Source organism: Artibeus jamaicensis, unplaced genomic scaffold, assembly GCF_021234435.1.
Source record: "Artibeus jamaicensis isolate MK-2021 breed Jamaican fruit bat unplaced genomic scaffold, CSHL_Jam_final contig_64, whole genome shotgun sequence".
NCBI lineage: Eukaryota > Metazoa > Chordata > Mammalia > Chiroptera > Phyllostomidae > Artibeus > Artibeus jamaicensis.
In genome coordinates this window covers 16,094,408-16,119,314 of record NW_026521911.1, presented here as the reverse complement: position 1 = coordinate 16,119,314, position 24,907 = coordinate 16,094,408, and the positions used below count along the sequence as shown (strand labels likewise).

Below are 24,907 nucleotides of genomic sequence, written 5' to 3'. Positions count from 1 at the left end.
CCTTCTTGCCTGCAAGGTTTCTTTGGAGCAATCAGCTATGGTCTAATGGGAACTCTTTTGTGGGTAACTGTCTCCTTTTCTCTTGCTGCTTTTAAGGTTCTCTTCTTATCTTTAATCTTGGCTAGTATAATTCTAATATGCCTTGGTGTGTTCCTCTTTGGGTCCAACTTCTTTGGAACTCTCTGGGCTTCCTGGACTTCCTGGAAGTCTATTTCTTTTGACAGAATGGGGAAGCTTTTCATTATTTTTTCAAATAAGTTTTCAATTTCTTTTTTTTTCTCTTTTCCTTCTGGCACCCGTAGGATTCAGATGTTGGCATGCTTAAAGTTGGCCTGAAGGTTCCTAAGCTTCTCCTCATTTTTTCCAATTCTTGTTTCTTCATGCTGTTATGGTTGAATGTTCATTTTTTCCTTCTGCCCCAAATCATTCATTTGAATCCCAGTTTCCTTCTTTTCACTGTTGGTTCCCTGTATATTTTTATTTATTTTACTTTGTGTAGCCTTCACTTCTTCCTCTATATTGTATCCATATTCAATAATTTCTGTGAACATCCTAACTACCAGTATTTTGAACTGTGTATCTGTTAGGTTGGCTATCTCTTCACTGCATAGTTCTATTTTTTGAGCTTTGATATATTCTTTCATTTGGGGCATATTTCTTTGTCTCAGTGAGCCAATTACATTGTAAGGTGTGGAGCCTTAAGTATTCACCAGGGTGAGGCAACCCACATCACTGCATTATGGTGCTATATATGAGGAAGGGGTCAAAGAGGGAACAATGCCACTTGCTAGGCTCTCGTCTGACTTTCAGTCTCTTCTCCCACTCCTTACAAGCAAATTAGGCCCTACTTGTGCTGATACCCAGGTGAGTGGGTTTGTGTATGTTTTGGTACTCTGTGGGTCTCACCAATGAACTCTCCTGTGAGGCTGAGAGTTTTTCTCACCACTGTAAACCCCACAGTTTTTACAGCCAGAGATTTTGAGGCTGTAGTTTCCCATGCTGGATCCCTGGGTTGCGTAGTCTGTCTTGTTCTCCAGTAGTTCCTCCAGGTTTATCCTCATGTAAATATGGGACCACCCTGGTCCACCAGCTGCAGCCTTGCAGTGCATCCTTTCTGTTCCAGCAGCCCATCTCCACCCCTACCACTAATCTAAATGAATATTTCTTCTCTAACTTCTTGGTTATTGGCCTTCCATATAGTTCACTTTTCTACCTCCATCTTGGCCAGAGGTCTCTTAGGGTAGAGATGTCAAACTCATTTTCACTGGGGGTCACATCAGCCTCATGGTTACCTTCAAAGGGCCAAATGTAATTGTAGGACTGTATAAATGTAACTGCTCCTTAACAGTTAAATGAGAGCTTGGCCCTGCCACCAAGTAGAAATAAAGTGGAGGGCCAGATAAAACAAGGTGGAGGGCTGGATATGGCTTGTGGGCCTTGTGTTTGCCACCTGTGTCTTAGAGGAAAATATTAAGAAGCAGTTATATAATAAAAGTTACTAAACATAAAAACTATCATGTGGGATGTTGAATCTGTTCTTGAGTGAAAAACTTCACAACCAGTGAAGGCATTAATGGGACATTCAGGGGCATGGTGAGGGCAATGAGGTCTTCCCATTTTAGCTCAGAAATGTAGAAGGCTGTAAAAAAAGTTAAACTAAAAGTTAATGACTTTTATTGAAGCCATCAAAGAATTGAGCTAACAAGTCAAACAACTAATGCAGCTCTGGTTAATGTGGCTCAGTGCATTGAGTGCCAGCCTGAGAATCAAAGGGTTGCTGGTTCCATTCCCAAGCAGGGCACATGCCTAGATTGTGGGCCAGGTCCCCAGTGGAGAACAAGTGAGAGGCAACCACACATTGATGTTTCTCTCCCTTTCTCTCCGCTTTCTTTCTCCTTTCTCTAAAACTAAATATTTTTTTTAAAAACCAACTAAGTCAAATTCTGGATAGAGACAGAGACATGCACAGAGATAAACTGAACCTATGCATGTTTATCTGGGACAGATTCCACCAGAGGCCGTGTAAATAGGTAGAGAGATAAACAAAGTAATTTTAAGTAATTGCTAAAAACTAAAGGGGCACTAAGGTGAGCATGCAAAGACCCTAAGGATCAGAGGCATATTGGCCCTATATTATAGGGAAATGCAGCTGGAGAGATAAGAGGTAGTCTCTCTCTGCAAAGCAGCACAAAGAGATAGGACCCAGAGACAAAGCAGGAAGCAAGTATCTCCAAAGCAGTGTTTTTCAATGGAGCCTACCCTCTCTCAAACAGGGGACATTTGGCAATATCTGGAGACTTTTTTTTTAAAATCAAGCCCAATGTACTAACTGTACTGAGATTGAGAAAACAAGAACTAAAGGCAGTGGAAGCCTCTGGTGTCCATGGAATGACTACATTATAACTTTGGTAACCATAATTTATATGCAACACAGATGCTCAAACTATCAGACAAGGAATTTAAAATAACCGTGATTAGTATGTTGAAGGCTTTGATGAAAAATGTAGACGACATGTAAGATAGATAATTTCAGGAGAGAGATGAAAACTCTAAGACAGAATCACATAGGCCACAAATAGAATACACAGTAGTAGATGCAGTATAACAAAAAAAAAAGTATCAGTGACCATGAAGATGGGTCAGTAAAAATACACAATCTAAACACAAGTAGGAGAAATACACAGTAAAAATAAAATAGAGCATCAAAGAGTAGCAAAACAACATTGAATCATGTGACATCTGTGGTATTGGACTCTCAAAAGAAAACAGGACAGAAACGCATTCAAAGGAATTATTTTATATTATTTTATTATTTTTTGCTTTTATTTTTAATTATTTATTGTACTTTTTTTACATTACCTTTTAGTCACTTTTTACCCACTCCCTCCAGCAATCACCACAATGTTGTCCATGTCCATGAGTCTTTTTTTTCCTTTTTGCTCAATTCTTGAACCCCTAACCCCTGCCAAAAACTGTCATCTTGCTCTCCATCTATGAGTTTGTGCTGATTTTCCTTGTCGGTTCAGTTTATTCATTAGATTCTAGATATGAGTGAAACCATACAGTACTTGTCTTTCTCTGACTGGCTTATTTCACTTAGCAGAATGTTCTCCATGTCTTCTATACTGTTGTAAAATTTTCTTCCTTTTTATGGTTGAGTGGTGTTAAAGGAATAATTTTAGATAATTTCTCAAAGTTGGTGACAGACACTAAAAAAATCAATAATGCTTAGATAATATGAAATAGAAAATATAAAACAAAATAACAATAATAAAATGCACCTAAGCAAGTCATATTCAAATGAATGAACAATGATAACAAAGAGAAATTCTTGAGGGCAACCACAGTTACAGTGAAAAAAAGGTGACATATAGAGATATAAAGTTTAGAATTATAGTAGAAACCATGCAAGTAAGAAGACAATGGAGTGACATTTTTAAAGTTTTCAAAGAAAACAACCATTAATCTACCATTTTATATCCAGTGAAAATATTCTTCAAAATAGAAAGTGATATTAGAATTTTCCAAACAAAGAAAAGCTTGAGGGAATTCAGTGCCAATATATCTAATCTACAAGAAATACACAAAGAAGTTTTTCAGACAAAAGTACCATGTATAGTGATGGGAAGAACTTGGACCTACACAAAGAAATAAAGGAACCTGGATATACAATCAATAAAGATAAAATATAAGCTTTTATGATATTTTTATTTTGTTAAAATAACTAATCATTTAAAGCTCTATTAGTAACAACATACTATGCATTTAGGACATGTATAAAAAAGAAATGTACAGTAGCAATGTCACAGTCGTAGGAAAGAGGAATTGGTCTTAATACTAGGTGTAAAGTGGTATGGTATTACTGAAAGTGGACAAAGAAGTATATTTTGAATGCTAAGGCAAATATTAAAAGATATTCAAATAGAATTGTAATTGCCAATTCAAGAAATAAAATAGAACCTTAAAAATAGCCCCTTAGACTTATGGTTTCTGGTGCAGCATGTGAGAGTCTCAGAAATCACACTTTGCCCTAGTAACAAGTAAAAGGCTAAAAATATTGAAAAGTCAACAACTCTGAAAGCCATCAGAGAAGTGAGGTCACAAGTCAACTCTTGCCTCCCCAGATTCGAGAGACTCAGATAGGCACATACAGAAAGAATTTCAGTCTAGCAGAGTACAAATCCAGCAACAGAATCCTCCATGGGAACCAGTGCTAGTATAGGAAAACCTAAACTGCCATTGATGAACTGTTAGAAACTCAGAGTTGATAAGTCTAAGAGTTAAAAATTCCCATGAGACCCAGTTATAGACTTATAGAAAGAGCCTCACACTACTGAAAGTTTTAGTTCTAAAAACTATACTAGGTTTTTCACAGCAAATATTGATAAAATTCTACTCATGCTTCTGGCAGGGGGAAAGGAAAGTAACCTTTTGAAATATAAAAAATTCCAGATATGGCATTTAAAATATGAAGAATAGCAGAGAACTCTTCTTTAAAAAAATTGGTCTTCTTGCTCTGGCCAGGGGGTTAAGTTGTTTGGGGTGGAGCCCCATTTACCAAAAGATTGTGGACTCCATTCCACATACCTTGATAGAAGGTTCAATTCCCAATCACACACATACGAAGGGCAACTGATTTATGTTTCATCTCTCCCTCTCACTCTTTCTCTCTCTCAAATCCTTCCTCTCTCTCTCTCAAAAAAAAAATCCTTGGGTAATGATTAAAAATAATAATAAAAATAAGTAAAATTTAAAAATAAAAAATCTACAGTTAATATTATACTTAATAGCAAAAGACTAAATTCTTTTTCTCTAATATCAGAATAAGGCAAGATGTCCTTTCTCACAACTCCTTTCAATTGTAAGTTCTAACTAGTGTAATAAAGCAAGAAAAAATGGCATATGTTGGGAAGGAATAAATATATATGTATTCACAGGTGACATGATCATAAAAATAGAAAATTCCAAAGAATTTACTAAAAAATATCCCTGGAGCTAATAAGTAAGTTTAGCAAGATTCAATTTAAATTTGAATGTATTCTTGCATACCAGCAATGAAAAACCTATATTTAGATTTTTAAAAAACCCACATTTATCATAACTGCAAAGAGCGAATTAACTAGATGCAATACATTCTAAAGATCTGATGTGCAATATTGTATGTATAATTAAAAATATTGTATTGTATACTTAAAAATTTGTTAAAAGGTTAGATCTCCTGTGAAGTGTTCTTACCACAATACAAAGACAAAAACGGAAAGAAAATTTTGCAGGTGGTGCATGGATATATGGTGGTTTCATATGATTATATAGTATGTATATATAATTTTTAAATTGTACATTTTAAGTACATGTGGTTTATTATATGTAAATTACATCTCAGAACTGCTTCTCTCCTAGGAGTCAACAGAAAACCACTTCAGGATTCGCCTGTCTCCTCTCCTGACTTCCTTAAGTCTCAGCAAAGTGCAGCCAGGAAGACATTTGGCCTGATTAAGAATAAGGCTATTCACAACAATCTTGAGAAAACACAAAGTTAGAAAAATCATGCTACCTGCTATCTAACTATAACTACAAGGCACTAATAATCAAAACAGTATGGTACTGGCATAAAAACCATATACATCAAAACAGTATAGATCAATGGGACAGAATGGAGAGCCCAGAAATAAACCCATGCCTTCATGATCAATTAATAATTGACAAAAGTGACAAGAACATACAATAGGGTAAAGACAGTCTAGTCAAAAAATGGTGTTGGAAAAAATTAGACAGATACATGGAAAAAATGAAACCAGACTACCTTCTTACAACATATAGAAGAATAAACTCAAAACAGATCAAAGATTTAAATGTTAGAATCAAAACCAGAAAAATTTTAGAAGAAAACATAGGCAGTAAAATCTTGGACATTTCTGATAAATTGCTTTGGGTAAAGAATACAAAAGAAAAAATAAATGAATGAAACTGTAGCAAACTAAAAAGTTTTTGCACAGTAAATGAAACCATCAACAAAATGAAAAGACAACTCACTGAATGGGAGAACATATTCACAAATAATATATCTGATAAGAGGCTAATATCCAAAATTTATAAAGAACTTATAAAACTCAACACCAACCCCCACAAAACAGTCCAATTAAAAAATGGCAAAGGACCTAAATAGACACTTTTTCCAAAGAGGACATACAGATGACCAATAGGCATGAAAAGATGCTCAACATCACTAATCATCAGAGAAATGTAAATTAAAACCACAATGAATTATCACCTCGCACCTGTTAGAATGGCTACTATCAATAAATCAACAAACAAGTGTTGGCAGAAACACTCGTGGATGTGGAGAAAAGGGAACTCTTGTGCACTATTGGTGGGAATGCAGGTTGGTGCCGCCACTGTGAAAAGCAGCGTGGAATTTCCTCAACAAATTAAAAATGGAACTACCTTATGACCCACTGCAAAAAGCAGGACCAATACATGGTATTGGTCTGGTCAAGATAGGATAAAGTATGGTATATAAAACAAAATGAAATCACTCATGTCAACCAAGATGGCTGTCATTAGCCATGACACTTTGGTGCAAGAGGAAAACTACCTAAGTCACAGTAGACACATCTGGCAAGGAAACACACCTAAGATATCTGCACACATCAGCAGAACAGCCATGTCTGCAAAGAGGGACCACCCATAGACAGGCTCCTGGGGAGGCTCCCCACTTGTTCTCAGGGGTGCCAAGATATTTGTCAAGAGACCCAAAAGGGTGGAGTACACAACTCTCAGGGGTATAACCGAGGCAGGCTCCAGACCACTGCTGAGACTTCTGAGCTCCACACACCATAGTGCTGCTCCATGCCACACTGATCTCCCTTGGCATTGACTTCTGGAGGCTCTGTCCTGCTGGACTGAGGACCTCATCTGCCCCATTGTCCAACTGGCTCCAGAGATCCTTCCTTGCAAGACACTGACAAATCCCTTGCTCACCATGCTGTCTCTTGGTCCTGAAGTCTGGAACTCTGGGACTCAGGTTTGTTATCCCCCAATTATCATATGTGATATTATTATTGATAGCTTCTGAGTGACTAGCATTTCTATCAGGTTAGTATAGATTTGGATTAAATCTGAATTAATAAAAGCTGCATAAAGCTGCACTAATAAAGTTTGAGTAGTATGCTAAGTGAAATAAGCCTGTCAGAAAAATACAAGTACCATATGATTTCACTTACATGTGGAATCTAATGGACAAAATAAACTGATAAACACAACAGAAACAGACTCATAGATACAGAGAACAGACTGACAGTGCTCAGATGGTAGGGGCTTTGGGGGCTTGGTGAAAAAGGTGAAGGGATTAAGCAAAAAGCAAAAAAACCTCATGGACACAGACAACAGTATAATGATTACCAGAGAAAAAGGTGGTTTGAGGGAGGTAGAAGAGAGTAAAAGGGGGTAAATGGTAATGAAGGGAGACTTGACTTAGGGCAGTGAACACAAAATACAATATGCTGAAGTATTATAGAATTGCACCCCCCACACCTATATAATTTTATTAATTTTATACCAGTAAATTAGATAAAAAATTAAAATTTTTAAACAATAAGAAAAAAGAGCCTGTTGTTAGAGGATTAAGGAGAGGGGATGCAAAGGGAATTGATGTTTCTCTCCCTCTCTCCTTCCCTTCCCTCTAAAGGTAAATAATATTATAAGAAAAAAGACTCAGTGGAAGTCATCTCGTGGTTGAAAAGTGCTACCTTAATTCCCACTGAAGAAAAAGACTTGGGGTGGAGTTAACACCAGACAACAGAGGGGAAGGGAAAGCACCTTCATATTTCATGGTATTCTCAACTTGCTGAGTCAACCAGCTCTGGTGTCTACACTATCTTTAACTTCCAACTGAAAGAGAAAAAATACATTTTATTACATTTTAAGCTTGTATGAGTCTAGCTCTTTGTTCATTTGCAGGCCAAACACAGCTCCCTTTAGTTTTGGCTTTATTTTTATTTTTTTATGTATATTTTATTGATTATGCTATTATTGTGGTCCCAATTTTACCCCTTTTGCCTCCCTCTGCCAGGCACCTTCCTTTCCTCCAGCAATTCCACCTTAGTTAATGTCCATGGGTTGTGCACAGAAGTTCTTTGGCATTTCCATTTCCTATGCTATTCTTAACGTGCATAAAAAAGAACAAATACTCCAAATAAACTGGAAGAATTATCCAGCATTTACTTACAAAGATTGTGGGAATCCCCTTGGGACTGGATTTTGAGAATACTTGAACAATGGAGCAAGAACATAAAATAGAAAATGAGTTGCTTGGTCTGGGGCACTTTCTCAGGATATAGGATATAATACCCTGACAATGACATCAGAAGATGGGGTACATTGGCTGAGTGCTACCTCCTGTAAGCCTGGAAAAGGTAATGGCCCATGATTAGCAACATTTAAATGCCTGAATTGCTGTGCCAGATGGTAGAAAATAGGATTAAGTGGCCAAGGGGCATTTGTATTTTGGAGTGGATATATAATGAATACAGAAAAATAACCATGGTATTGTGTTCCTCAAAAAAAGTCAAGAGGATACACCAGTCTCCAAAGTCCTCAGGCATATGCTGATGAGATGGAACTAGCTTCAGGACGAAGTTCAGTGGTAGCTATCTGCTTCGGGCTAGAATTGTGGAGATGGTTAATAAACAACATTCCAGGGGCAAAACAGATAGAAGGGAAGCCAAGGGGACTATTTTAAGATCTTAAAAGAAAGAATGAGCATGATGCTAAGGGTTGTTTTTTTAGTTAAAGTAATGATCCTATTTGCAGTTCCTAGGATTGAGACCTTTTTCAGATTTAGTATTCCTTGATTGACAAGGTGGCCACATTCCTAGGAGTAAGTCCTCAGTGATACCATGACAATTACATACCATAATGATTACCCAGTCCTTATCCAAAGGGACTTATGTTTATTAGAAATAAAGAAATATGCATACTATTTGAATTCACACAGGTTATGAGTTTTTAATGGATATATGGATATTTGAAGTATAATCATCACCTCATGTGAGACTGAAAAGAACTGAGAATCAAGTACAAATGCAGTTCTGGTCAAAATCTAAAGTCTAATAAGTCTGTTGAGTCTGTACACCTACCCAGTGATTAATCTCTTGGTAACTGAATATATGGTGGAGACAAAAAAATTTACCTAATCACAATTCAGGCAGATGATACTGTCTGGGTTATCTCAGCTGGGTTGTTACCTAGAATATCTTCATGTAGCCTCTTCCTGTGGCTGCTCAGCCTTCCTCAATGCATACAGCAAGCATCCCAATAAAGCCGGGTGAAAGTTATTCTACCTTTTATGTTACACAGAGTATTTCATCTGCTATTATCACAAAGCTACCCACATGCAAGAGGATGGGAGCAGTACTGAAATTGAATTAGATTATAGAAAGGGAATGAGGATGGAATATGTTGTTGTACCTGGAGCAGGGGTTGGGGGAAATATCAACCTGCTACATCTATTCTCCTAATAAACCAATCAAAGGCATCTGGATTCAGAGAGTGAGAATCCTAGAGATAGCAGAATTTAATGAGCCTCTTATAGATCCACCCTTCAAGCTCCAGATTCCTATCAAAGGGACTTCTAATTCTCTGGATAATTGGTACAGCAAATATTTATTCTTTTGGCAGGCCCTTCAAGGGTTTGATGTCAACTGAACAATCATTCTGAATATAACAGAGTGAAGCAGGGTTGACAGAGATACGCAACACTGGAATAGAGGGATGGGGGAGTGGTCCATCTCCATAGAACCTGTTTGGTAAAGAAGGTCAATACCTATCCTCAACAGCAAACCCCTGCAGATGTCTCCATATTTGGCTACAAAATCTCTTTATAATAGGCCTTGCGGATGTCCTGTGCTTCCTATGACTTTCTTGATTATAAGGGCCAGGGATCAGGCCTGTGTTCATATGAGTGCTTCTGAAGAGAGGCTGATGAAGTCATCAACTGGACCTTACCAGTAAATGTGACCTGAAGAGACAGAAACCTAGGCCTCAATCTCTGACAGAGGCAGTTCTATTCTCACAAACCCTGTGCCTCGCATACTCAGAAGGTACAGCCGGGCTAGCTCCTGTGATATCTCAGTCTTTTGGATTGTGGAGGTATTTGATATTGGCTCAGAGGCATATTATCTCTTTGATGAAATCTAGTCTTTATATTAACATTCTGCTTTGAAGGAACAGATTCTATCCTTTCCACAGGCTTTGACTATGTACCTACATGGTCTTTTACTCTGGCACTACTGAACCATGAGGTCTACCAGAATCACATGGAAATCCCTCTCTTTCAGTACTCTGTCTGGCCCAGGTCTCAGTACAAAGATCTGTAATGTCTCTACCCACATTCCTGGGCTCTTGTTCTTGCTCTTGACTTTCATAATATAAGATGAGCTAATTACTGAAATATCCCAGAATGAGAAATAGGGATGGCCTGTTCTTGCCCCAAACCCAGCAATAAGGATGCAGGCTTCTAAGAGAGGAGGAAACAAAAGTGAGGTTTTCCAAAATGTGTCCTATCTCTCTGATGTGAATCCTTTGCATGGAGCTGGATTGAAGATTCTCCTGTCCTGACTGATCCCATGAACATGTGAGGAAGTCATGTCTCATAGAACACAGGGTGTTCGGGATTATATAATAGAAAGGGAGGAAGAGGAAAGCAAAGACCAAGTAAAGGAACAGAGATGAGAGTAGGACAAAAGAAACATCTTTCGAAATAGAGAGGAATTTATAGAAAGCAGTGCTAAAAAGAGATGTTACAAAGAAATTTGAAAAAAAAATGCTTACAGCAACTCTGTGGGCAGATATAGGGGAAAAAAAGTTCGAGCAGTGCCTGGCACAAAGTAAAATTTCCTTCCTTTAACTGAATAAATCAGTGAATCCAAGAGAAAGATCACCCCTTGGGGAACAGCAACAAAGTTGCAGAGACAATAGAATACTGATAAAGGAGACAATAGGCAAACTCTAGGCAAAATTATTCCATTCCATTCCAAGGAATTAGCATGAAGTTTCTGCTGTTCATCAATACCCAAACTGAAAGAGAGAGGGTGAGAACATGGCATTATGGCTAAGAGCACAGGCCCTGAAGCTAAACTGTGGGGTTTGATCCCCAGACTCACTGCTTCCTAGTCCAGTCAACTGAGGGTGACTCAGTTTCTTTAGTTTCAAAACAAAGTACCTCTCAAAAGGGGCATAAATGGATCAGTTGGTACTGGTAATTAATCAATGATTAATTACTAGCATTTTTAGTACATTAACATAATGACAACAAAGGACAGAGGGAGCACATTCAGGAGGAAGGCAAAAATACAGGAATGAAAGAGACTTAAGGGAGAGGAAGTAAAAATAGAGCAAAAGAGTGAGAAAAAAACCAAATTTGAGACAGTGATAGGTGAAAGAGCCAGGGAAAGCCTTTAAAAGCTTTCAAACCGGGGGGGGGCGGCGGTGGGCTGGGATGGGAGTATAAGATAGAAAACTGTACTTGAATAATAATTAAATAAATAAATAATAAAAATAATTTATAAAAAGCTTTCCAACCTCAAAATTTTGTAATGGAAATATAATACAGGAAACGGATACATTGGAATGTAATTCAGGGTGGAGATTTCATCTTTCTCACACTGGGGGTGGTTTCAAAAGCCCCATGGTCAGGACCCACCATAATAACATCTCAATACCACTGCCTGGAGCTCACCAGTCTGGCTCAGAAGACACAGTGGACAAGGACAATGGCCAAATGTTTCAGTTAAGGGACTCTCAATCCAGGGATTGGGCTTTAGTCAGTTGGATAGTCTTTCATTTTGTTATCAATTTGTAGCATTGGGGCTCAGTGCTGCCACCTCTCAGCTCCCACTACCCCCAAAATGAATCCAGAAGTAGTTCCACTATGCTCTGAAACCTTGCTGTGGTTTCAGAGCCCAGAGAGTCTCAGCTGCTGTAGAGATAGGGCAGGTACTACTTCACGTTCATAGTGGAGCCACAAAAGGATGGGAGACAATAAAGTTGTGTGAGGACTCTAGGCATGGTATAGTAGGGACAAGGAAGTTTGAGTTCTGGGATCCTCTTTTTTCCAAAGACCTAACCGGACACACATCTAGGGCTCAACTTTCTCTTTGTTCGTGGACGCCATGCCTATCAGGTATCCCTGAATACACTTCCCTTGGATGAGAGAGGCATGGATCTTATCCCCCATTTTAGTTCTGGGAGCAAGCACCCATTATCAGACAGGGCATAGCTTCTCCCATTCTTCATTCTATGGGAAATGTGGCCACTGCAACATGAGAACAATATTCTTAGAGTCACTCATTGCTCACCCCCAATCCCCATCCTGGGTTTCTTGAAAATAGGAACTTAAGGAGCCTCCTGGGGTCAGAGGTTCTAGGTGGGGCTTTCCTCCCCTCTATTCCTCAGAAATGAGTAATAGCCTCCCACAAAGAGAGAAGGAATTACCACAAAAGAAATTGGATGAATTGCCCACTCAATGAAAGACAACGGTCAAAATAACCACCGATTCTTTTCCTCTCAAGGCCATTAAATAAAATCTTTTGTCAATATATTTCTCTGCCTAGGCTAGCCCTTACCTCAGACCAGCTTCTCACAATAACCAAATGAAGAAAAAAGGTAAAGAAACATTTTTTAAATCCTGAATATCATTCATCCTTGAAAAAACATGGTCTCTTTTTCTTGCTCTTATTCTCCAGAGACAAGGTCTCCACAAAGATTGCAAAGTCTTTGGGAAGAAGGGGAATATTGGACTTTCTTCTCACCTCTTATGCATTTGTGTGTGCAAGCTCAAACACTTCCACTCAGACACAGATTTTTCCAACTGTATATAGAAGTTGCTGTGATTACTTATGACTGAAATACATTTTATAATATCATTTCATCCCTAGAACTTTTGCTCATCCTACATTTTGCCCAAATAGAATAAGTGCCACTGATTTCACTCCATGGGGATCCTCTTTCACTCTCTTCTTCCTCAATCCCCCTCTCAGTATATATATAAAAGTATCCTTATGAGTCAACTTGATTCGGGGTGTCTAATTTTCTTAATAACATTTCCTCTGATGAAACATAAAATTTTAAAAACTATACCAAATATAATAGCGTATATTAAAATTATTAACAAAAAAACTATCTGTATTATAAGTTAAAATAATTTCATGTAAATTTTTGTTATTCTATATTTTAAAACATTTTGCAAGTAGTACAACTAAGTGTGTATGGCTATATTAGGAAGGTGCATGTAAACTGCAGTTGCTGTGGTAACTGTAGACCTTTGAATGAACAAAAATGAAGCCTATTTCATTAACAGAAGTAAAGCTCAGAACGTGCAAGTTGCTCTGAAGTTGCTAGATATACAGGGCTGTGCTTAGTCCAGCTCTGCTTTTTTGAAACCTTTCTGAATAACTACTGTAACCATCGAGGTAACCTCAGGTAAAGCTGGTCCACATTAATATGCTTGTTGAACACGAGTCCTGATTCTTTTCAAGCGTGGGTCAAAAGATGAGGCTGGAACTAATTAAAGGTTTTACCAAAGATTTCAGGAAAACTACAGAGAGAGACAAGGAAACAGGCACAAGTAAGGTAATCTTGTTTTATGCAACTCTCTTTCCTTACCTTCCAGTTGGTGCTTGTCCTCAAGGAACCTCTGTTGCCTGATCCTGTTTGCTCCCAGAACCCAAAAGTGATTGTCTGTCTCTCCACCCAGAAGGTCCAAATTTAGGAAGGGGTAGAGATGGAGGAAGAAGAAAGAGACTTCCCTTCCCAGCTGTGCTGTTTCCTATCTAACAAGGGATTGTTCTCAGAAACTAACATCAGCACTGATTTAGCCTGGTAGGTACACCAGAATCACCTGCGGGTCTTGTTAGAATACAGATGGCTAAGCCTAAACTGCAGAGTTTCTTGATTCAGTAGGTCTGGTGTAGGGTCAGGGAGCTTGCATATTGAACAAATTATAAGATGCTGCTGCTAGTGCTGGTTCCTGGACCATACTTTAAAAATCTCTGACTTAGCTCAATATTCATTTAAGATGCTGCTTTAGGTGGTTCAGGATGAACAATTAAAAAAAAAACATTGGGAGTTCCAGCTAAGATGGAGGCATAGGTAGAAATGCTTTGCTCCCTCACACAACCAAAAGAATAACAACCAATTTAAAAACAATAAACAACCAGAAGTGCCAGAAAATTAAACTGCGTGGAATTCCAACAACCAAGGAGTTAAAGAAACATTCACCCACACTGATAGGAGGGGTAGAGATGGGAAATGGGCAGCAGAGTGGAGAGGTCCTTGGCCAGGTGGGGCTGCCTGGATGGGAAACTAAGGACTCAAAGCTAACTGTAAAATACTGCAGGGTTGCCATGGTGGGAGAAGATCCCATAGGAGAGTTCATTGGGAACTGGGGCTAGAGCTGAGAGAGTGAGCAGCATTATTGCCTCTCTGACCCTTCCTTCACAGACAGCACCACAATGCAGCAAAGAGGGTTGCCTCCTCCAGATAAATACCTAAGGTCCTACCCCTTACAACATAACAGGTGTGCCGAGACAAAGGAATATGGCCCAAATTTAAAAAAAAAAAAAAAACAGATCAGAACTCCAGAAAGAGAGCTAAGCGACAAAGAGATAAACAACCTATCTGATGCAGAGTTCAAAACACTGGTAATCAGGATGCTCACAGAACTGATTGAGCTTGGTCACAAAACTAAGGAAGAAATCAAGGCTACCTAGAGTGGAATAAAGTAAAATACACAGGGAACCAACAGTGAAAGGAAGGAAACTGGGACTTAAATTAACTATTTGGAAAAGAAGAAAGAAAGAAATATTCAATCAGAACACAATGAAGAAACAAAAATTCAAAAAAATGAGGAGAGGCTTAGGGGAAACTTATGGGACAACTTCGAGTACTCTAACATCTGCATCATAGGGGTGCCAAAAGAGAACAAGAGCAAGAAACTGAAGAATTTATTTGAACAAATAATGAAGGAGAACTTCCCAATCTGGCAAATGAAATAGCCTTCCAAGAAGTCCAAGAAACCCAGAGAGTCCCAAAGAAATTGGACTAAAGGAGGAACACACCAAGACACATCATTGTTACCCAAAATTAGAGATAAACAGAGAATCTTAAAAGCAGCAAGAGAAAAGAAGAGACTTACTTGAAAAGAAATGCCCATAAGACTATCAGCTGATTTTTTAAAAGAACCCTTAGAGGCAAAAATGGGCTGGAAAGAAGTATTCCAAGTTATGAAAGTCAAGGACTTACATCCAAGATTACTCTATCCAGCAAAGCTTTCCTTTAGAATGGAAGGGCAGATTAAGAGCTTCCCAGATAAGGTCAAGTTAAAAGAGTTCATCATCACAAAGCCCTTATTATATGAAATGTTAAAGGGACTTATCTAAGAAGTAGAACATAAAAAACTATGAACAGTAAAATGACAACAAACTCATAACTATCAGCAACTGAACTGAAATAAAACAAAAATGAAGCAAACAACTAGAACAGGAACAGAACCAGAGAAATGGTGATTACATGGAGAGTTTTCAGTGGGGATGGGGAGAGGAGGAATGCAGGTGGGGAAGGTTCAAGGAATAAGAAGCATAAATGGTAGGCATAAAATAGATGGGGAGAGTCTAAGAATGGTATAGGAAACAGAGAATCCAAAGAACTTATATGTACAAAACATGGACATGAACTAAGGGGCAGAAGAGGTTAGAGGGATGGGGGTACAGGGTGAAGGGGGATAAAAGGAAGAAAATAATTGGGAAAACTGTAATAGCATAAACATTAAAATATATTTAAAAATGCAAAAGGCACCCCAACTCTATTCGATAGCACAAGGATGGGAATCCAGGCTGTGGAGTTGCTGCTATATCTTCTTGCAGTCTGTAGTGGGGAGAAGGGAGTGGCAGATTTGGAGCCCTTTGGCCCATACAGCTATAGTGCTGTGGGAGGGCTACAGGATGGCTACTATGCAGCACCCTTTGTTTTCAGGGCCCCAGACATCAAGCAACGAGGTATAGGCCTGATGACCCATGGTCCGGGCGGCCCAGCCTTTGGACCATTGCCTTCCCTATCCCACCTGCACAGCCAGTAAGTAGGGGATCAGGACTTGTGTCCTCACTACAGGATTCTCAAAATGCATTCTGAGAACACTGCCAGTCTGTGCGGTCAAAACTATTTTTATAATAATATTTAGACATTATTTGCCCTTCGGTCTAGATGGTTTTATAAATTTTATTTTAAATTATTTAATACATAATTTTATTATTTTTTCATTTAATTTCTCTTGTGGCATAACCTAATATAACCCCATTAATAAACAAAAAACTTTTTGGAGCCTATAATAATTTTGCCAGCTTAATTAAGGGAAAATTTACATACTATAACATTCATCCACTTAAGATGATTTTAATACATTTTTAATATATTTTATTGATTATGCCATTACAGTTCTATTCCCCCCTTCATTCCCCTCCACCCTGCACACCCCTCCCCCACCATCCCCCCTTCAGTTTATGACCACGTGTCTCAAGTTCTTTAGATTCTATATTTCCCACACTAATCTTACCCTCCTGCCTATATATTTTCTACCTACAGTCTATGCTACTTATTTTCTGTACCTTCTCCTTCTCCCACTCTCCTGTTGCTAACCCTCCATGTGATCATTTCTATGGTTCTGCTCCTGATTTAGCTGTCCTCTTAGTTTGCTTTTGTTTTAGGTGTGGTGGTTGATAACTGTGAGTTTGCTGTCCTTTCACTGTTCATCTTTTTTATCTTCTTTTTCTTAGGTAAGTTCCTTTAACATTTCATATAATAAGGGCTTGGTGATAATGAACTCCTTGAATTTGATCGTATCTGAGAAGCACTTTATCTGTCCTTCCATTCTAAATGAAAGCTTTGCTGGATAGAGCAATCTTGGTTGTAGGTCTTTGGATTTCATGACTTGGAATACTTCTTTCTAGCCCCTTCTTGCCTGTAAGGTCTCTTTTGAGAAATCAGCTAACAGTCTGATGGGAAGTCCTTTGTAGGTGACTGTCCCCTTATCTCTTGCTGCTTCTAGGACTCTCTCCTTCATTTTAATCTTGGCTAATGTAATTATGATGTGCCTTGGTGTGTTCCTCCTTGAGTCCAACTTCTTTGGGACTCTCTGAGCTTCTTGGATTTCCTGGAAGTCTATTTCCTTTGCCATATTGGGGAAGTTCTCCTTTATTATTTGTTCAAATAAGTTTTCCACTCGTGGCTGTTCCTCTTCCCCTTCTGGTACCCCTATAATTTGGATGTTGGAACGTTTAAAGATGTCCTAGAGGTTCCTAAGCCTCTCCTCATTTTTTTGAATTCTTGTTTCTTTATCCTTTTCTGTTTGGTCATTTTTTTTCTCTTTCTGGTCCACTCCTTTGATTTGAGTCCCAGTTTCCTTTCCATTACTATTGTTTTCCTGTGCGTTTCCATTCATTTCAATTAGTTTAGCCTTCATTATGTTTCTCTAATTTGTGACTATAATCAACCAGTTCTGTGAGCATCCTGATCACCAGTGTTTTGAACTGTGCATCCGAAAGTTTGGCTATTTCTTCATCACTTGTATTTATTGGCTCTGGAGCTCTGAGTTGTTCTTGAGCCATGTTTTGATCTGTTCCTGCCTGTTATGTACGAGGAGGTGTTCACCAGGGCGGGGTTACCCAGGAAGCTGGTTTGTGATGCTATATGTGGGGGCAGGTCAGAGAGAGGCCACCCAGGTCTCTGGTTTGTGATGCTGTATGTGGGGGTGGGGTCAGAGGGGGACAACGGCGTTCCCCTCTGCCACTTTCTGCCACTGGGGCCTGCATGGTCTGTCTCACCGTTTCGCTCCTTCATGGGTTTATCTGCACTCGAATGTGTGACTGTGGTCAGCCCTCAATGGGTCCACTGCTTTGTGCCCTCAGTGGGTCCGCCCACTACTCCACACCTGGGATCCACCTACGGCTGCTGGCACACCTGGGTTGTGTGCCCGGGTCAGTCCTGTGGATCTTTCCTGCCCTACCCCACTCTGCTGCTGGCTCTGCCCCTCTTACCAGTTTGGCTGAAGGGTTCGTTGTTGTCAGACTTCCGTGTAGTTCAATTTTTTTGTGGTTTGGCTGCATTTTTGTTGCTAAAACTTTGTTGCTTTTAAACTTGGTTGTGTGAGAAGGTGCAGTGCTTCCACCTACGCCTCCATCTTGGTGGAAGTCTGATTTTAATACATTTTAATTAAATTTATTTTGTGTAACCATCATCACATCCACTTTTAGAATACTTCCAGTCTTCCAAAAAGATTCTCTATAATATTTCAGTCAATCCCTATTTCAATCCCCACCTCTAGGCAACTACTGATCCAATTTCTGTCTCTATATTTCTGCCTTTTTGGAAATATCATATAAATGTAAAATTGTAGTTTTAATTTGCATATATATTACAAATGACATTGAGCACCTTTTTTTATGTTGAAATCTAATCATTAATATGATTGAATTTGGAGGCAGGGCCTTAGGGAGGTGATTGGCTTATGAGGGTGGAGTCGTCATGAATAGGATTAATACCCTAATGAGACTCCAGAGCCGTCCCTCGTGTGAGGGCATGGAGAAGACGGCTGCCTACAAACCAGAAAATAGGCCTTTACCAGGAACTGAATACACCAGCATCTTGACCTTGCATCTTTCAGCCCCTAGAACTGTGAGAAATAAATTTCTATTGTTTATAAACCACCTAGTCTACAGTATTTTTGTTAGAATTCCAAACAGACTAAGACAATGTCCTTATTTGCTATCCAGATATTTTCTTCAGTGAAGTACCTACTCAAATCTTATAAATTGTACAATGATCACTGAATTTTTTGTCTCATTATAGAATTGTAAGGGTTCTTTGGATACAAATCCTTTATCAGATATGTTTTGAAACTATTTTCTCCCTGTCTATGGGTTATCTTTTAGTTTTATTAAAACATTTAGAAAAGGAACCAAAGACCTGGGTGGGATGGGAATGGTGGGGAGGAAGGGGTTTCCAACTTGTCTATCCCAATGTCCCCCTCCACACACATGTATATGTGTACACACTCAGCAGCTCTTTTTTGGCTGACATTCCAGATTCCTTTCCTGGTTGTTGCTGAAGTGAGGAGCCAGAGGCTAAGCAACTTTCAGGGCCTTGGTTTTCTGTGACCTTGTTTGTGACCCAGAATTTCCAGCATAGTCATCTGCCACTCATCCCACCTATAGTTTAGGGTCCTACCACCCTAACCTGAGGATGTACAGACTACCTGGAGGTAACTGAAAAGATGTTAAAGGGATGAAACTATCTTTGGTTGGAGAGCTTTGGTGGTCATTGGTAGAATTTGCAAATAGCATGCATATAACCTTTCAGTTCAAAAATGTTCACCTGTATCAGTCTATTATTACGTAGTTCTTGTAGAACAAAGTTTGCTTTACCCTAGATATCTAATGAGACTACTACTTCTAGTTGTTTTTCTTTGGCACAAAAACCCGACTCCTCAAAAATGGATTAGAATTTATAAGTGAGAAAATTGTCATTTAGATGTTTAACTAAAACTGGTTTCTGTATTTTTTCTTTAAATATAGTGTAGTGTTTATTACGTAGAGGAAAAGGGAATCTGCTGCATGATACCAAAGTTCTAGCCTCAGCAGTTCCACCCTTCCCTTCTGTGATCTCTCTATCAGGGCAAACTCAGGGGGCCTCCCTACTCAATGTGCATCATTGTTTTAAGAAGAAAGGACAGAATATATTTTTAAAAAATAGATTATGTTGCCTGCGTCAAAACACTTCCAATACTTTTTAGGAATTTATAGTCAAGTATGCATTAAATGTTGTATTTTAGGGTCACTTTTTAAATTTCATTTTAAAACTTGGACACAAATTTCACTGTTACTACTACTGTTATTTTTGTAAATGTAAATTACATTGTTTTATTTAACTCTGTTTTTCCAGGGAAAATATTTAATTATGTATAGAAGTCAATCTACTGGAAAACATTGAGTGTTTGAAAGTAGAGTTGGGTCCTTGGATCCCACCAGAGTCATTCAAGAAAACACATCTCTGAAGTCTGGTTCAGGGGCAATGAGCCTGTGGTCCAGGGTAGGTGGTGGCCAAGTTCAAGAAGGTTAGGTACTGTCCCTGGTTCCAGCATCTGGCTACTAGAGGGAGACCTGCTCCAACAAATCCAGCTCAAGGCCTAGTTGGGAAATGGGCCCTCTGGTGTTTTGGAAGCAAACCAGAGGAATCCCCATTTCCCTGAGACTGTCCTGCAGCCAGTTACATGTGGTCTGGGCAAGAGGATCTGAGAGACCAGCTCTCCCAGGTGTAGCAAGTCAGACACTAGCACCCAGGGACTTGCGAGAGGAGAGAGCTTCATTGTCCCAGGGCTGGATCTCAAGAGAATTTGAGGAAAAACCTTAGGCTCCACTAGCCCTGGGAAGTTTCCAGGAGTAGCCATGGCTCAGGTACCAGCAGAGATGTAGGCACCAACATTTTGGTGTCTCTGGGCCACGTTGGAAGAAGAGTTGTCTTGGGCCACACACTAAATACATTGTGACATGTAGTCACAAAAAAAATCTCATAATGTTTTAAGTATGTTTATGATTTTGTGTTGGGCCACATTCATAGCTGTCCTGGGCAGCATGATGGGCACCCTGCTAGGGAGTAAAATGAGTGTTTCTCCAGGAGCTTTCAAAACTCCAGGTGTGGAGAAGGGACTGGTGGGTGCCACAGAATCCTAGCGGCTCCTTCAGAGACTGCACTCAGGAGGGAGGTGGTAGGAGTCTCCTCACAAAGTCCAGATCTGCTCGCTGCTTGACATGTCTTTGGAATCCTTGGAGGTTCAGTACTTGACTCAAAGGCGGGTGCCCTGAGGGGACCCTCAAACCCCACGAACTTCTGTGGCTGCCCCGCGGCCTCCTGGCCCTACCCCTGGCTCTGCCTGCACTCATATTTGACAGCCCCGTGTGCTTTTCTAGGGAGTTAGGTTCTGCTCCTCAGTGAAGAGCTAGCAGCCACCTCAAGTCGTTGGACCTGGGGGAGCACACGGAGGGAGGACAGATCACACCAGAAGGCCCAGGTAGCATGCTGCTGGGAGGGAGTGGCTGGGTGGTCCTGGGTGGTCTCTCTCCCCCTGCACTTACCCTGTGAGGTGACCGCAGCTGGCTCCGCTCCTGGATAGAGCTGGCAGTCACTTGGAGAGGTTGGTGCCCAGAAGAGCTAGTGAACCCCTGAACTTGGTTGAAAGAGGAGCTGCGAGCAAGGAAGGGGAAGAGAGAATCCTGTGAGGTGAGAACTATGGCAGGAACGAAGAAATTAACTTACCTTTTTTGTTTGTGAGTATGAATCAACTCTGAGCCAGGCATATTATAAGCACTAAAGCTAATCTTCACTTACATCTTATATAATTATAATTTTATTCCCAGTTCATGATGTGTTATGAGGAAATAAAGTAAGTAAAGAGATTGTTATTTTCACCAATGCTATCTTATTAGGGCAGAAAATGCAGAATTTTAGCCTTCATTTGTCCGGTGTGTGTGCTTTCCTGCCTCTTCCTCATTATACTTGCAGGTCCTTCCTTTCTGCTGGACTGTGATGGTGACAAAGTCAGGAGTTGTTACTTTCATCTCTGTATCCCATGCAACCGGGAAAAGGCATACAGAACAGTAGATGCTGAATACATTTGATAGTGTATGAATTAAAATCATGATTCACTGGCAGAAGTATAAAAATGGCAAAGATTGTCATTATTGTCTGATACTGTAATCGCACGCTTCTAAAACAAAAATGAAAGATTTTACTAAGACATCAAGGAATAAGATAAACTGTCAAGTCCGAACTGTTTTTATATATAAAGAATACAAGTGATTATGCAATGTTAATATCCATGAGAACAAAAAGGGAAAATAGCCAGGAATGTTTAGAAAAGGAAAGTATAATGAGGTGGCACTGGCTATAAACAGACTTTCAATGTGTCACTAAACAAAATAATTAAAACAGTGTGGTAGTAGAACATGAATTCACAGACAGATTAGTGTAATAAAATAGTTATATATACACATGCATGTAAGATAATACATTAAAATTTTGCATATGGTAAAAATGTGATTTATTTGCACATAGAGTGTTAGGAAATGGTTGTGGTGGAAACCAGAATAAATTCAGACATGACCTGGGAAATTGGTACCAAGAATCAAAGGGGACTAATTCTAAAAAGCACCCAATTTAAATGTAGACAGAGAGTTTAAATTTTTTTTTCTAATTTCTGAAATCAGTGAGAAAAATCTCATTGTCTCTGAGATAGATATATACAGAAGTGCTGCTGCCCACACGCCCCGCCCACTTGCCGGATGGGGAAGACCAACTCTTTACATCAGACAGCAGGGAGACAGCTCCGTGGGGCTTGACATTTTTATTTTGTTCATTTGCTTTGCCAACTTTTTTTTAATTAATCTAACAAATAGTTTCCTCCACAATAGCAACTGTGGTAAAAACCCCGACAATTTTCTTAAAGGCAACTATCTTACTTTTAATCAGTCAAATCTTCCACTGCCCAGTTCCAGTGCAAGAGTCCTGAGAGACAGTTCCATAGAGAAAGTCCATTGGCTCAGGGTGTCCCCACTGCTTCGGACAGGCAGAACATGTGGTTAGTAAAACTTCTCATCTGAGAACACTCGGTTCATGCCAGTGTGCCATCCACAGCCCAATCGTCTCATTGTTTATTCCAAGAGCCTTAATTGCATGAGGTTTTTCTCTGGGGGGAGGGTAGATTTGGGGAATAGAAAAGCCAGAAGGTCCTGCACAGATACCTATTTATCCAACAAGTCATGTTTTCTTTTGAGGAGGGAAGGATAAAAAGAAGAAAATGTAAAGAGATGGCGAAGAGCCCTTTATTTTAATGCCACTGCCAAGGACTTTTGTAGGAAAGCTCTCTGTCCCACCATTTTGGGAATGAACAAAGCTCAGTTGTGATACAGGGTGCAGCCAGGGGGGGGCCCAAAAAAAGATTTAGAAAGGTGTCCAGAATTCAAAGTGTATAGAAATATTGGAGAGACATATAAGATGTCCTCACTGCCCCCCCCCCCAGGGGGAAGGGATGAATGGAGCCAGGCCATTGAGAGCTGTTTTGCATAGCAACAGTTTTGCAGGTAACCTCTGGAATGGTTATTTAACATATCTATAACCTTTAACTGGTTTCATAGATATGTTAAATAGGAGTGGCCAAGTTTGGAGCCAGGGAGAAAGTAGGGGATGGGGACTCAAGATGGAACTAGCAGGGACTGAAGATGGAACTTGGGGAACTAAAGATGGGAACTAAGGGCTGCTCTCCTGAGTGAGAAGGGCTTGGACTCGGAATGAAGCTAGGGTCTGGGCTCCGGAGTGAGAAGGCCTGTGTGGGAGCTTGGAAAAGACTGGCGCCAGGACACAAAGGGTCCCCGCTTGGCCAGATGAGAGAGAGAGCCACGCGGTTTCAGCAGAGTGAGGACCCCCTCTTGGTGAGGTGAAAGAGGGAGCCGCGTGGTTTTGGCAGGGTGCGGACCCCCTCTTTCCTAGGTGAAAGGGAAGAACCACGCAGCTTTGCCAGAATGGAGATCCCTGCAGCCAGGTGAAGAAGAAAGCCACATGCTTTTGGTGGAGTGCGGACTCCTGCAGCTTTGGTAGAAGAGGCCCACGCGGCTTTGGGGTGCCCCCTTTGGCTGCGGGGCCTGAAAAGCAACAGAGACTTTGACTGGAACTGGGTACAAAGGACTCTGGCCAGTGGACCATGGGAGGGTACCACAGTACTTTGGATTAACTCGAGATCCTGCACAGTGACACAGCTGACGGTGCCAGCAGCCTGCAACACAGACGTGTGCGCTTTTCCTGATTTACGGTACCCGGAGTTGGGACAGTGGGAGAAGGGAGCGCTGTGTGGGTGTGTTACCGAACAAGAGGAGGTGGTCGTCCGAGGGAGGGGCAATACAATATTTGGCCCACCTAGGGATGCCCAAAACTGCTGTACAACAGGGGCCCCTCCCAAAAACCAAATACTAAAATCTATTGGGCCCTTCTGTCCGCCACCAATTGGAAACACATCTCTTAATGCCAGAGATTTGTGAAAAGGAAACAAAATGTTTATTTAATGCTATTCAGGCCTAATGCCACCACTAAAATATCAAAGTCCTTTAGGTTGTACACCTACACCCACACAGCGCTCCCTTCTCCCCCCTGTCCCAACTCCGGGTACCGTAAATCAGGAAAAGAGCACACGTCTGTGTTGCAGGCCACTGGCACCGTCAGCTGTGTCACCGTGCAGGATCTCGAGTTAATCCAAAGTACTGTGGTACCCTCTCATAGTCCACTGGCAAGAGTCCTTTGTACCCAGTTCCAGTCAAAGTCTCTGTTGCTTTTCAGGCCCCGCGGCCAAAGGGGACACCCCAAAGCCGCGTGGGCCTCTTCTACCAAAGCTGCAGGAGTCCGCACTCCACCAAAAGCATGTGGCTTTCTTCTTCACCTGGCTGCAGGGATCTCCATTCTGGCAAAGCTGCGTGGTTTTCTCCTTTCACCTGGGAAAGAGGGGGTCTGCACCCTGCCAAAACCACGTAGCTCCCTCTTTCACCTCACCAAGAGGGGGTCCTCACTCTGCTGAAACCGCCTGGCTCTCTCCCAGGCCTTCTCACTCAGGAGCGCAGCCCTTCGTTACATCCTGAGTCCAAGCCCTCCTCACTCAGGAGAGCAGCCCTTAGTTACATTCTGAGTTTCTGCTAGTTCCTTCTCCCTCAGGAGAACAGCTCATAGATCCCATCTTGAGTCCCAGCTACTCAGTCCTCGCTAGTTCCTTCTCTCTGCCCCTGCCTGGCTCCAAACTTGGCCACTGCTATTTAACATATCT

General features: G+C 40.5%; 1 pseudogene; it reads right to left on the bottom strand.

The window, feature by feature from the left end:
• Positions 1-1,514: 1,514 nt before the first annotated feature.
• The window catches only part of LOC119061458 (upstream-binding factor 1-like protein 1), a 29,486-nt pseudogene continuing 6,093 nt past the window's right edge, over positions 1,515-24,907 (bottom strand).